Raw genomic sequence first — 12,314 nt, 5'->3', positions numbered from 1 at the left:
CGTTTTTTTGCTGTTGCGATTTGTTTGCATCACGATGACTCGTTTTCGTTACTCGCCTAATTTATGAGAATAGCTGTTTGCAGTCGATGATGATCTTCTTCGAGTCGGCTGAGTGAGGGCAATATGTTTTGTGTTTAATTTGGAATCATTTTTTCGGGGGGAGTTTCACACGTCCGCTGCAAAATCTGTCTCAGAGAATATTGTTTACTAAATTTTCAGGGTCGCTTCTAGACTATTCCATATTCAATGTTGAAACATACGACAACTGGTTTCGCAGACAAGCTCCTTACATCCGTAGCACTAGAACATTGTTACATTTCAAAGCTGGCCAACTAATAAAACGAAAATATCAGAATCCTTGCAAAATCGAACTGAAAAAAAATATTAGATTCTGTAGGAGCTTAGAACAAAACAAACAGAGCAAAATTAGTACTGTGAAATACATTCTTCAAGATGTTTATGTGGCATTTAATTTTGTTTTGTAGAAGTTACACATAGCATTTTTTGAGTTTTTCAGTTTTTTTTCTTATTTCAAATATTTGGATATATTTATAATGAGTTCCATATTATTCTACAAATGGATATGTGTATCTATAGTGCACGAGAAGACCTTTTAATGTGCTTAAAGTACACCTAACCTTAAACAAAACTTGTTTTAATGCTTACCTTTCTACAAAACAAAAAGGTTGGCGGTGCAAGTTGACCGTGGCTATATTCGTGAACAAATAATCATCCATTCACTCACAGTAAAAAGTATTAAACGTAAAGTATCGAACATTAAAAGTGAAACTTTGGGTCTATATATGCTAGTTACACAAGAAGTATCGTCCTAAATTCGTGAAACCCGCGGGAATCATATTATGATCGTGTCCCATTTACAATTCAACTCCTTGGTGTATAATAATTATTGTGCAATATATGTTTCCACAGGAAGTATCTACCCACGACACAATGTGATCGTCGTTATAACAAGGATAGTGATAACTGGACAAGGAAATAAGATAGTAGGTCGATAATAAAACTGTTTAGCGGCGCGGTCTGTTCGACAAATTCTTGAGGTTACACAATACACACACGGAAAAATCCGTTCATAAATTCATGAAAGCAAGCTCACGATTTCGTGAGCTGCAGGATTTACGAAAACCGTGACCAACTTCCTATGAAATTATGAATAATAAACCGCGTATTAATGAAACTATTTGTGTTTCCAAAAAAACTAGTTCGCGTCAAATATATACATGGAGCTACATTTGAATGTTTGGTGGTTACTCTGTTTTGTTCCCTGGACCTGTTTAGTTTTTGTTGTGATCCTTGTTCACAATTTACACAGACTATAGTTAAACGATGTTGATGATTGCAGGAAATTATTCGCGATTTTTGTGATTTCTCATCAAGTTTCCGTGATATTTTATTCATGAATTTGCTGTTGGATTTTTCTGTCAGAGTAGCGTGAGTTCATGATTGCAGGATCTTAGTTACAATTTTCATAATTTCTCTTTCGTGGTATTTTACTCATCATTTCAGGATACTAGTCACGATTTCTGTGTGAGTAATGTGATTTTTATCATGATTTCAGGACCTTTGTCACGATTTTCATAATTTCTATTCACTTCATCGTAATATTTTAGGCACGAGTAGAGTGATTTATGTTAATGAATTCAGGATCTTAGTAACGATTTTTGATATTTTCGTCACGGATAGTATGATAAATGTTAGGATCTTAGTCACGATTTTCGTGATTTATTTGCGCGTTATCGTGATATTTTGTTCTAAAGCTTACTTTCGAATTTGGCACGTGGGGTGATGTGACTGATCTACATGACATTAGCAGTTTTATTATGTTATTCGTAATTTCTCTTCGCCTTATCGATGATTATTATCGGTTTTTGCGCTCGGAGTATCGCGACACTATAATCAAGAACATAAGTGTGTGACTAATAAGAGGGATCTTGATCTATGAACTATATCACGAACACGATTTGTATCTCTATAATGTAGCGCAGTTTTCTTTTTTTGTCTAGACATCACACTGAACCTTGTCAAATGAATAACGATGTTCTAGGCCCTAATTGTTTTCTTATATCTGCTGCTTGTGCCTCTTACTAGTCGCTAGCAGCTGGATGTATATGACATTTCATGAAATAGTGCATAGAACAAAAATGGTTCTCCGAATGATACTCTAGATTTTGTAAAATACCGTTCCCGTGAAAATTTTATGACCATGTTGCATGAAATTGAAAATAATTACGGATATCTTCAAAATATCGCAAGCACGCAAAAAGATCCTAGTTCACGAACCCATGAAAAATATTTCATGATTTTGTGCAATATTTTACGAGCACGAACGGTCAGTCGTTACTATTGTACTAGGAATCATGAACCAGTTCACAAATACATGAATAATATTGCATTATTTCGTGAAATGTCTCACGAACGATATTGGATCGTGACTAATACATTAAAAATCATAAATTAGTTCACGAGGATTGTATGGATTCTTGAATAAAATTCCGAGTTTTGTGAAATAGTTCACGAGAAAGTATCCAAACTGTTTTGATTTTGTGAATTAATGTTCCTAAATCTATGAATAACATCATAAGTCAACCTTTGGTTTTATGAACAATATACATAAAGTTGTGTACTAGTTCATAGACAGAAAATCGATTTGGTATTGACATGGGAAGGGAAATTTATCATAATTAAAGAAGCCATGATTTTTGTTCATGGTCCTGTTTTTGTAACGTACAAACGTAGTTGTTCCAGAATTCATGGCACTTTATTCACGATCTTGGGAACATTTTTTTTCAGTGCATGGTGACCCGATTTTCGATTCATGAACACACAAATTGTTCGCAAATTACTCATAGCCACGTGCATGGCGGTTAATCGAACTCTCAATTGTAGACGCTGCATTTACGAACGTTGTTGTTTGCACCATCCTATTTCTTTTCAATCGCATGACTCAGAGGGTTAGAAACCCGTCCCAGTCCCGAACACGCGGTGAGCCGAATCCAGAGTTCGATCGCTAAGTCAAGCCAGTCAAGCCGGTGTGACTAATCCCGAAAGATACGTCGAACCAGTATGGACATGTGAATCAGAGTTTTGATGGCGACCCACCCCAGCACGCGTAAACCCTCAGATTTAAACTAAAGTGATTAACTGAGAGACCTGCAGGATGCGGACTTCGACGTGATACAAAATCCCGACTACACGAGGGCAGCTTCATTGAACGGACAGAAGAAACATTCCGAATACACGAGTGATAACAACGAACATAGAGGAAAGCAGCAGACGGAACCCGATCAGAAGGACATAACTAATTTATAACAACTGGAGTTATGTATTTCAAAAATATTTTGAAACACAATCTGTTATAAATCCGGCTGGTTAGTTGTTAAAATAACAAAAAATAAAACAAAAAGCTGGCTAATGAAATCAAAATTGTAACAAAATTTGATATGATTTTATCAAAGTTAGAACTAAATGAGATATAATTTTTTTTTCAAACGACTAGATAGATACTGTTTTAGATATAATAATTTATGACAGCGATCTAGTAACAAACGATCAATTAATAAATTGATCATTTCATACCAAACTATCTTATAATATTGATAGTATAGAAAACTGCCCGCAATTCACTTTCAATTCCGTTATCTGAATATAACTCCAGCTGTTATAAATATCAACCATAGTTATAATTGTGTTATTGTTTTGTTATGCTCTTCTGATCGGGAACGCATGGACGCTGTGATGGCGGCAGCATGAGAATGAGGCTAAAGCTAGGTTAAGTAACAAAAGCATGTACAACCACGTGGTTAGGTCAGAAAAGTGGAGTTTCTCAGTACATATAACAAAAATAATGTCAAAAGTACTAAAATCTGTTGTCTATTGAGCCAAGGCCGACCCAGAGCTATTTAGAGTCTCTTTTGACACCCCAAGCGAATTCGCTAGCCTTTATCTGGCCACAGCTAACAGGAGGTTACAGAGTAGCACTAATCAATATCTAGCGTAAACGTACAGTAACTATGAATCAATATCGACTTATATATGAAGGTAAAGCTTCCATAATGTTAGTTCAAGAACCATACTTCCGTAAAAGAAATTTACGATAAGTTTTTGAAGACTGCCTTCGCTGCTTGTAACAAACAAGCACACTGATCCGCGTGAAATGCCTCGTGCATGCATTCTTGAAATTATATTATGCATGTTTGTCACTCATTTTTTCAAAATGGTGGAATTGTAGCGAAAAACATAGTTTGAACATCGCATAAATAGTTTTGTCGGAGTTTCGAAGATGTGGGTTGATGATTGAAAGTCTATTAAAGTAGTTTCAAAATATTTTGAATTTTTAAACTGGACTATTGGGTACCAAATATAGGGGTTGTCTGATTTGACGATTCTGGAATCCCGGAATGAATCGAATATAGTCCAGTATGAACCCAAACCATTGGATATGGCTTTTTGGAGTGCCTACAAAGTCCTATTTTACTACCTTCGATGGTTTGTGGATAACTGAATGATATAGCCGAAACTCAGTATGACCCAAACCCGATCAATAGAAATTCAGCATGTTAGTGGGGATAATTCAGACTACCTCGATTTCTCAAAAAATCGTAAGACTTTCTAACTGTCGAACAGACTCATGGAAGCGCCATTCTTAAACCTTAATTTTAACCGGTAAGTTTCTTTCTGCAGTTTTTTTTAGGAGGGGGATGCAACGTGTTTCATTGTTTTGCCATCCTTAAAACAAAAATCATTATAATGGCAAAATCGCGATTAAAGGAACAAATAAAAGTGAAAAAATTACCGGTAAGTATTTTGGAAAGCTTAAGGCTCCTATTTTATGGCATGATTTTTGTTTGGGTAAAAACACAGATCGATCGATGCACACCACTTTTGTGGGAAATGAGCGTACAGGACTATTCCAATTCCATCAACCACCGTTCGAATCCCATCTTACCCAGAATAAAAGGACTCCCAAAAATTCACAAACCCGGAAATGAAATCAGAGAAATTATTTCATCAATAGGTGCCCCAACCCAAAAAATTGCAAAATGGCTAGTACAAGAATTTCAAAATATGCCAAAAAAGTTTTCCAGCCGGTCATCTCCAATACACAAGAATTCACTCTCAAACTTCAAAACTCAGGTAAAATCAAAGACGATGAGATTATGGTCTCCTTTGACGTAACCGCACTATTCCCAAGTGTCCCTGTAAAAGATTCAATTAACCTACTAGAGGATTGGTTATTACAACAAAATAACAACAGTCTATGGAAAAGCAAAGTAAGATCTTATATCCAGCTTACTCGCCTTTGCATGGAAGAAAATTATTTCACATTCCGGGGTGTCTTTTATAAACAAACCACGGGTGCTCCGATGGGTAACCCACTCTCTCCATTTCTTTGTGAACTTTTTATGGCAAACTTAGAAGAATGTTTAAAAGAAAAAGGTGAGCTACCAGAACGCTGGTGGCGGTACGTTGACGATATCTTCTGTATTATCAAACGTAAAAATTTATCCCGGATGTTGAACACCATTAACAACATCCATAAAAATATCAATTTTACACATGAAGAAGAGAAAGATAACAATTTGCCCTTCTTGGATGTGCTTGTAAAAAGAGAGGGGGGGTCCTTGACTTTCGAAATATATAGGAAACCTACAAATACTGAGAGAATTATACCAAATACTTCAAACCATTCACATCAGCATAAAATGGCCGCTTTTCACCACATGGTCCATAGAATGCTTACTCTACCATTAGGGGAAGAAGCAAAAACTAAAGAAACTGAATTCATCTTCAAAACAGGTAAGCTCAACGGGTATCCAGAGCAAACCATCCAATCAATAATTAATAAAAAATCTAGAATACTTCATAAGCAAAACCTCACAACCTTAACTCCAACAACTGAAAATTTGAAAAGGATAGCAGTAGATTTCAATCAGAATACAGCTTATCCACTTAGGAAAAAATTAAAAAAGTTTGGTGTAGATCTAGTTTTCAGTAGTAAAAATTACCAGCTAAAATCAATACTTGGATCCACAAAGGATCCGATAGAAACACTGAGCAAATCGGGGATATACAAAATATCATGTTCACATTGTGATAAAGTTTATATTGGACAAACCAGGAGAACATTAGAAATTCGATTCAAAGAGCATATTGCGGAAATAGCTTCTAGAGAATCTGCTAAAGATTTACCATTCCACTTCAAATCCAAGGTAGCGGAACACGCTTTTTCAGAAAAACATAACTTAACTATAGAAGATATTAAAATTCAGCGTCAAGTCTCTAATCCTTGGAAATTAGACGTAGCTGAAAGCCTGGAAATTTTCAAACATTCGTCTCCTTTCTTATTAAATCGAGACCAAGGTAACGGATATTCATGGCTCTTCGAAATTTTACCTACATGCAAAAAAACGGTCAGCTTCATGCACCTAGGTACCCACCGACCACAGCCTACCCGCTTCCCTAGATAAAACGACTTTACAATCCCGTAATTTCCTATAGACTGATACAAACACTGAAGAAGATTACAAGTAGTAATCGAAATACCGGTATCTGTTAAATAGTGAAGTGCAAGTGCATCTAACTATAAAAACATAGTGGAATTAAATGGAAGAAAATCTTTGAAACATTCACCGTTCAATGGCTTTCCACCGGCGCACATGACTGCCACGCCATAGCAAAGAAAATATATGATGCACCAATCAACAACTGCGACTAACAATATATTTTTTTTTCAAAAGCAATTTTTTTTTGTTTCCTAAGGAGTTTCTCCAATAAATATTTCATAGGTAAACATAATTCCATTGCAAAAAAATTGACGGTCTGAATTCTAAATTGTAAAAGGATGAAAAGAGTTTTGCAAATCGACACCCAGCACTGTCATGGAGTGGTTCAAATTAATTTTTAGGGCTCCAAAATGTAGCTGATGTTTCAAACTAACAATTAGAACCTTTGACCGATAAATTTCACATCAACTCACCAAAAAGGGCGATTTGCTTAGGTAGGTCCGAACAGCCCCGGGCTCCCCTATTTATTTATTTATCATTACTATGCAACTTAATACAAATGTCTTTCCAAATATTAGAATGTACATCAGAGTGACAAGAAAAAAAACCCATCGGACCACCCCTGAGTTGGTTGCTAGTACCACCAGGAGTGTCTGCTTCCAATATGAGCCGTGACTACGATTCCTGTCTAATAGCTCAAACCCAAGTAACAATTGAAGTTTTATAACACGCTATAAGTACATTCTAAGTTTTATTAGTGGCTATAAAACTACCATAAAACCATAATTGTTACAATTTTACTAATTTACTCAAATTACAAAAAAAACTCAAAAAAAAATTTGAATATTTTGGATGCTTTTTTGGCAATCGTAGTCACCGACGACATGAGGATCTAAGCAGGCAATGGCTGAGTGCGGACGGAAATTTTTTCCTCGTGTCAAATTTTGGTGTTCAAAATTACATTCTTATTCAACTTTGAGTCTGTGTTCTTGAGCTAGAATTTTTCTCTTCAAGTTAGTGCACAAGAAAAATAATCGGTGAAATTATAAAACATTGCAGTCATTCATTATGTCACCAGTGGAAAAGAAAAACAAAAGTCGCTGGGTTAGGAACCCAGTTTGCGAACGAACGTTTAACCTGATTGGAAAGGCTGTTAAGTCAAACTACTCGTCGGATGATTTGGTTTTTGCCATTTTCAAGGTGTTCCTGTTGATGTGAAAAAACTAGGTTGGACCTTTTTAACTGCCGTCACGTTTCATTTGTCTCAATTTCGGATTGTGATACTATGTTCATAATTACGATGTGAATACCGTGTGCCTGCTAGCATCCATAGGATTTAAAGTGCAACCAATCTATGAAACTTTTGTGTGCCTGATTGAATACAACTTAACTAACAAACTGTAGATCAGACGGATTGCCTTGTCACAGAAACAAGAACACTGACTCTTCGAACAGTATCGCATTTGAAGAGCGATGCGTTAGGAGACTACGTTGCAGGGACAGCAGATACGCAAAAATTACCGTAAACGGTAAAACGTAAACGCCAATATATTGATAAAGAGCAGGATGATCAAGGATGACGAACAAAGATGCAATTGTCCATGTGTCAAGAAAATCATGAAGCCAAATTGTTCAAATCTGATTTTCAAATGCCAGTTGTCGGATAGTGGACTAAATGAATGTCTTTGAGTTCGACACTTTTGGGTCAATTAATTTCCATCATGAAGCGGTTCTTCACAATGGTGCAATAAGTAGAACATCAAAGAGATTTGAGATGGCCTCTTTCAGATAAGTATTCTTTTTTTAATGCGGATTTCGTTTTTGAATCTGAGTAGATACAGGATAACTTAAAACTGTCATTTCTACATGGATTTTACAAACATGACTGCAAACGTAGAGCGACTCGAAATCAAAAACGAAATTAGCATAAGTAAATACAGTCTATCTAGTATACTAAATAATAAGACAGCAAACAAATATGGTACAATCCCTTTGCTTGTCACATACACACACCTAGAAAAAATAGTGTAACTTTACGTTTCCTGACCATGACATATACGAGCATCAAAAATGACTTAGTTTTACGTTTGATTTTAATTTTACATGACGTTTAATTTCGTAAATCATGTAAAATTACTCCACATACAGCGTTTGTTCTGAATGGTAGGAAGTGCAATTTTATGTCATTGCGCATGTAAAGTATATGTAGCATGTAAAATTAAACGGAACAAGGTAATGTTTCGTCATTTCGTGAATTACTAGTTGTTGAATTGTGTCATGTTTGCAATTACGTCAACGATAAAATTCAGATTTTTTGGTGTGCAGAGTAGTCAAATCGAACTGCTGTCAACTCCCGGTTGCAATACTGTCTCTTTTTAGTAGGGATTTTGTTGGCAATGATGAGCTTGAAACACAATAGCGTGATAACGTTTCGTTTGGGCAATCAGAGAACTAGAAGTGGCCGTTGTGAGCCCTTCAATATCGGAAAATTAATAAGTTTTTCGAATTATAACATTAAATAACCGGAGAAAGCACTCATAAGAAGGAAGACAAGTCAAAATGAACAATAAAAGTAATGACCAATTTTGTAAGATCCACCCATCATTACAAATCTATATATAAAAACCAAATAAATACATCAAATACGCATGTGGATCACCCCAAACTCACACCCCATTTCATCCCTACTAACAAAATCCAACGTCCGTAATACATATGGAGATTGCGTGTGTTCCCCGCATCTTTTTAAGTAGGCATCTAACTAACATTTCCTTCTCTCTAGCGATCGTAAGGACATAGCCAGGTGCGCAGGACTATGAAAGTTTAAAGCACAGGTGCATGCTAATGATGATTTCCTTTTTGGATCGGAGTTTGTTCTGAACTAACATTTTTGTATGGCTCTTGTTAATATAAGAGCGAGCCTAGAGCGACTCGTTTCTAAGACCGAAATCAGCATTAGTTTGGCGGAGAGCGAGTAAAGGCGCTTTAACCCAGGCTTGATGAGCCAGGGCAAGGTGTAAACACCTCTGTCCCTTCTCAAAGGACCAAACGAGTGACATTAATCTTCTTAGCAAAATCACTTCCAACGTTTCATCCTAACCCCCTATAAACTTAAACGGTCGGTACGGTTGTCCTCGTTTCTTCCTCATTCAAGTTTCAAAACGATTCGTTGGTTGAATTATTCATTAAATGAATAATTCAATTGCCGTATAATATTGAAACATCTTCAAACCCAACTCTGCACAGTAGGCCTGGCCGTTTTAATATTTGCGACATATTATAATATGCTTCAAATATTAATGTTGACAAGAAAAACACTAAAGAATAACTGCAGTGTTTTCCAGGATGCTTTTCAATACTGGCTGTGTAAGGGTTAGAATAGAATAGAATAGAATCGTAGTCACCGACGACATGATTTCGTAATAATCGCGTTTAAAGTTTCAAGTATATACCCAGGCCCTCGTAAGGGAGCAAAATGAAAACCACTATAACTCTGCTGAACTTGGATCTTTGTAATAATTTGGGAAAACATTCTTAAGGACCTATGCTTCAAGATAAAAGACTCATTTTTTTCGATTTTTTTTATCGACCTCAACATATATAACCCCTTAAGTGACACGAATTCTGAGTCTCCCTGTTGATAACAAACTTCGATAACATGTTGGCAAAAATTGCGATTTCAGAAGAATATGATATAAATACTTACTTGTAGCGATCAAATGCTGGATCGGCGTTTGAATCGGTTCAATAGCGTAGTCATACAGTGCTTTATTTCCTGCCGCTCTGACCCTCTTTACCAATCTTTATCAAAAGGGGTACGGTCCAATATGCGATTCCACGTTGCTATTGATCCATTGTAACCCACATATTAAAAAGTTGTAAACAATTGAGTGCGACTATATTTTTTGCATGGGGGCGGATATAGCGTAGTTGGTAAATCGATTATCTTGTACGCAGCTCACCTGGGTTCGATTGCCACTCCCGCAGATAGGATTGGAAAATTTTTCAATCCGAAAAATGAGGAGAATAACACTAAGGTTAAATCTTCTATAAATGGAGCAAAGAAAAGTCTTTGGAATGATTTTAGAGTCATTCTAAAAGTAGAGCCCAGTGTGCACAATATATAGACGGTACTGAGTGTCTGTAGGAAATGCGCAGAATATTCTGTTAACCGGAAGTCGTAGGATATGAAATGAGGAAGAATCAAACTTTCAAATAATTTAATCATTCATGTCTACATTAAGAAATAATGCAGTGGTACATATTGTTCGGAGACAGGCATAAATTTTCCCACACTGCCCCAATATGTGCTTGTCCCAATCTAAATTGTACTGAAATGTTATACCCAAGCTAACAGCATTATCAACAAATACGACATAAATGTTGTTGAGTACCAACGAAAGATGTTGGTATTTTCGGTTATGATGAATGTTGTTAACATTCATAGATTTATTTTTTAATGACCATTGCGTTATTCTGTTGAGATCACTGTTAATAATATTTGAAACTTCATCAGCCGCCAAATATAGCTGGACTTCATCAGCAAAAAGGCGAATACGACAGTACTTGACTATGTTGGGGAGATCGTTAATGTAGAATGAAAATATTATGGGGATTTGTACGCATGGAAAGGAAAGTAAAAAATGATCTATTGAAAAAAAAACACTATCATCATTCGCTTTGTCATTTCATTAATACAAGTTACATCCACTTCTGCAAACTAAATCAATTATTGCAATTCATCTAGTTCGCAGACCTTACCGGCGCAAATGCTTTGGCTATTCATACAACAAACTGAAAACTTACCCGAAAGCGAACCAGATCGGGTTAACCTCTCTAGATCGTAGATGTTTATTTTTAGTGTGTTTGAAAACGTTTGGTCCTTTTATGTTAATAATGAACATTTCAATCTTGAATAATATTCTTGCTAGCCAATTGGACTCTGTTCAATAAAATATACGCAACATTCCCTGTAACAGCTGCCATGGAATCATTTTTCGCCCATTAAGATGGATCACGTGATAAGATGAAGTGCATCGGGTGCAATCAGAGCTAGCTAAAGATCCCTATCGTAGTCTGCTGTGTGTAAGCAGCTTCGCTCCACATCATCTGAATTAATCTTCAATTTATCTCACCAAAGCAAGAGGACTAAACTTGCCTGTAGAGCATTCCCACGCCAACCGGATAGCCCCCATCGGCTAGGACAATCTGTGGTTTTCTTGGTCGAATACATGATGCTGTTCCTAGTTTAATTTTTTTTCAGATATTTTCTCACCCTCTCTACATTGAGAAGAAGAAGAAGAAAAAGGCGAACCACGAGAAGCCGATGCGTTACTCGATCTGGTTGGTTCATTTTATACGCATTATTCGTCCCGTCTCGTGATATCATACTTTAATCATTTGCTTCCACTGATCACCGCGAGACTCACCGAGCTGGAACTGGATGGATCGGAGCACTATGGGGCTGCCGTGAACGATGTTCAACCGGAATGACACCTTTCCCGGCTCGGCTCGACATGGTAATTAATATCGGTTTCGGTTTGAAAAATGACCCCTAACACTTGTCTTTATGGAGCACATTAATAACATCTTCGGGCAATGAAGCTTTCACTGCGACAAATCGATGTGCAAGGAAATTGATAACCAGAAGGTTAGTTGCGTGGCTGTAGGTGATGGGTTTGATTTCGTTAAATGGGAGGAATCTCGATTAGAGATTTAGTGAAGCGAGAGTTAGATCTTTTTGAGGGGAAATCTATCTGAGAACAAAATATTTTCCAGGTGATTTTTGAAATT

This window comes from Topomyia yanbarensis, chromosome 3, assembly GCF_030247195.1.
Source record: "Topomyia yanbarensis strain Yona2022 chromosome 3, ASM3024719v1, whole genome shotgun sequence".
Classification (NCBI taxonomy): domain Eukaryota; kingdom Metazoa; phylum Arthropoda; class Insecta; order Diptera; family Culicidae; genus Topomyia; species Topomyia yanbarensis.
This window is presented reverse-complemented; position numbering follows the sequence as displayed.